Raw genomic sequence first — 2,687 nt, forward strand, 5'->3', positions numbered from 1 at the left:
CCCCCCGCCCCGCGCCTCACTCCGCCACCCGCCGGGCGCCTTCCCCGCTCCGCTTGCCTTCGGTCCCCGGCTCCCCGGCCCCTCTCCTCCCGCCCTCGCTCCCCTCCGTCCCGCCCCGTCCAGCCCCGGCTGCCCGGCGCCCGCAGGCCCCCCCCGCCGCCCGCGTTCCTATGGACAGACGCACAGACACCTGCAGGTGGGTGAGAGCCCGCGCGCGGGGCGGGGACGAGCGCGCCGACGCTGCGACCCGGGCGGGGAGTTCCTTTGTGTGGGGGGCGGCCGCGCCGGGGGCTGGTCCGCTTCCCCCTCAGCTGCCGCGCAGTGACCCGGCCGAACCCTTCTTTTGTCTCCTCTGGGGGGAGCGAGGCCGTAGTGAGGGCAGAGACCGGGCGGTCGGCCGTCGGCAGCGGCGGGCTTGAGGGGTGTGAGGGGCAGAGAGCCCCGGCGGCCGCTCCGGTCTGGCTGCCCGGGGCCGGCCCCCCGCCCGGCAGCTCCAGTGGCCACGGCGGCCGCGGGCGCGCTGCGTGGGTCTGGCTCTCCTGCTCCTGGGTCTGTTAGAGGTGGGAACGAGGGCGGGAAGGAGGAAGAAAAGATCTACCCTCTTAGTTTCCAAGTCTTGAGGTGGTTTTGGAGAAAGAGGTGGTTCAGGGCTTTGCCCGACTTGTTTCCCTCCTCGGGAGGCACACTGAGGTGCGTTTGGGGCGTGTGTGGAGGAACGTGCATCGCTTCGCTCCCTTATTTATTGTTTCTAACGGAGGAGGGCTTTCTCCAGAAGGGCTCTTCCGCCCCCCACCCTCATCTGAGGCTGCGCGCCCAGTGATGTGTGTTTGTTATCAAATATATCAAGAAATGTATTCCCCTGGTTAGCAGGAGGTTGCACTGACCAACATCAAGTCAAAAGCAAACCAAAACCAAAGGATATTATTTTTGGTTTTTTGATGGCTTGCTTTCCTTTTTTAAGGTTAGATAAAGACTTGAAGGAAAAGAACATGGCTGTAATTTTTACAATTACATATATTTATTTGGGTTTTTTTTTTCTTGAAGTTTTGGAGTAAAGTTTTGTTTTTTCCCAGACTTGTTAGGATTAACGTGACAGAATCTTCTGCCTATTAGATAAACAGTTAACAAGCGAGTCAGGTAGTGACTGCTTCCGTGGTAGAGGTTAAATTGGAATGCAATAAACAATGCTCTACCTTTCCGTTTTTGCTGGTTTAAGGTACGAGATCTTTCACAACGTAAGAGAAGAACATGGATGTTAGAATTGATTTTTCCACCTGTGATTTTGCTTTCCCTATTTTATTCTATGTATTATATGTATGTAGCCCAACGATGGGGTTGTCTATGTTGGGTACAGTATTTTGAAAAGTACTGTAAGATGATATTTATGATTTCTCTTATTTAATTAGCTAGCCAGGTTTCTTTGTGAACAGTTGTATTTGTAGATTATTCAAATAATAAATGAGATTGTATAAGTACCCACAAAATTAATTTTACAGATTTGGATTTCTTGATGCAAGTGTGGGTTTATATCTTTGTATTCATTTCAATCTTCTCACTTCTGGAAACTTTTTTTTTTTTTTGCTCACTGTGTGAGAATCCATATTGATAAACTTAAGTCTGACAGTTACCAAGATTTTTTTTTTTAAAAAAAGCGGTTTTAGGGGGCATGCAGACAATTATATGTAGAAAATGGAGGCTTTCTTAAAAAAATTATCATGTAAACTTGAAGGAAAAACATTATGGTGGAAAATTTTTTATTATTTAAATTTCCATCAAGTAAAATGTAGAAATTAACCAGAAAACAATATAAAATTTAATACATCTTTAATTAGGCAAAATGATTTTTATCATTATAAAAAGAAATAGTTTAATATGCTTAATATAATGGGTTTTTTCCTAGGAGAAAAAATTATCCTAGATTTTTGCCCTAGCTACATCAACAGATTATTGCATACCTAATTTTATAAATGCCTGGCATGTACATTTACGCACACTTTACTTAAAACTTAGCGGTGATCAAGCCGACCTCTTTGAGTTGATCAAATTTTATTCCTGCTTTGACTTCCAGTCTAGATTAGGTAAATGAATTTAAATTCTACACAAAGGCACAGAGCTTCGTGTGTGGCTCTGGTAGGCCTTTGACCGATGTTCCTGTTCCTTTTCCGTTAAGAATAGCCCAAAGAGAAAAGGTAATGAAATTTGGTCAGGCATTATGATGAATGGAGGAATGGAGTTCTAGACCATTCTCAGAATTTCAGCTCATACTCTTTAGTAGCTCTTTGAAGTATTAGAAAAGATAAGCTAGCAAATGGAATCGCTTGTTTGTGTATTTAAAAGGCTGTCATCGGTAGTGATAAGTTTTAACAAAGAGTCACTGTGTAAACATTAACAGAGTGTGGCCTCTATTGAGAATTGTTTTGACAAAGTTGTAGTTGTGCCTACAGTTTTCTGGGATGTCACTGTGGTCTTTATGGTAGGCTGGCTAAAAGATGGTATCTAGGTTTTTTTTTTTTTTTAAATACTGATGTGGATATTAATTATTAATTTTTTGTGTAATTAACAATAATATTTTAGTGTAAATCAGAAGCATCCCAGAGAACTTTACATATTTTCAACTCATTTCCCTTCTGGTAAGTTAGTGTTCAGGAAGGCATATAAATTATTTTTCATTTTTCATGGTTGACATT

The 2,687-nt window shown here is 44.0% G+C and overlaps 1 protein-coding gene across 1 annotated transcript in view; it reads left to right on the top strand.

Annotated features, from left to right (window-relative positions):
• Positions 1-46: 46 nt before the first annotated feature.
• The window catches only part of KIAA1958 (KIAA1958 ortholog), a 183,395-nt gene continuing 180,754 nt past the window's right edge, over positions 47-2,687 (top strand). The window contains exon 1 of the mRNA XM_012641150.1: positions 47-196. The gene's annotated coding sequence lies outside the window, so the exon portion shown is untranslated. The remainder of the gene's footprint in view (positions 197-2,687) is intronic.

Source organism: Propithecus coquereli, unplaced genomic scaffold (assembly GCF_000956105.1).
Source record: "Propithecus coquereli isolate 6110/MARCELLA unplaced genomic scaffold, Pcoq_1.0 Scaffold163, whole genome shotgun sequence".
Lineage (NCBI taxonomy): Eukaryota > Metazoa > Chordata > Mammalia > Primates > Indriidae > Propithecus > Propithecus coquereli.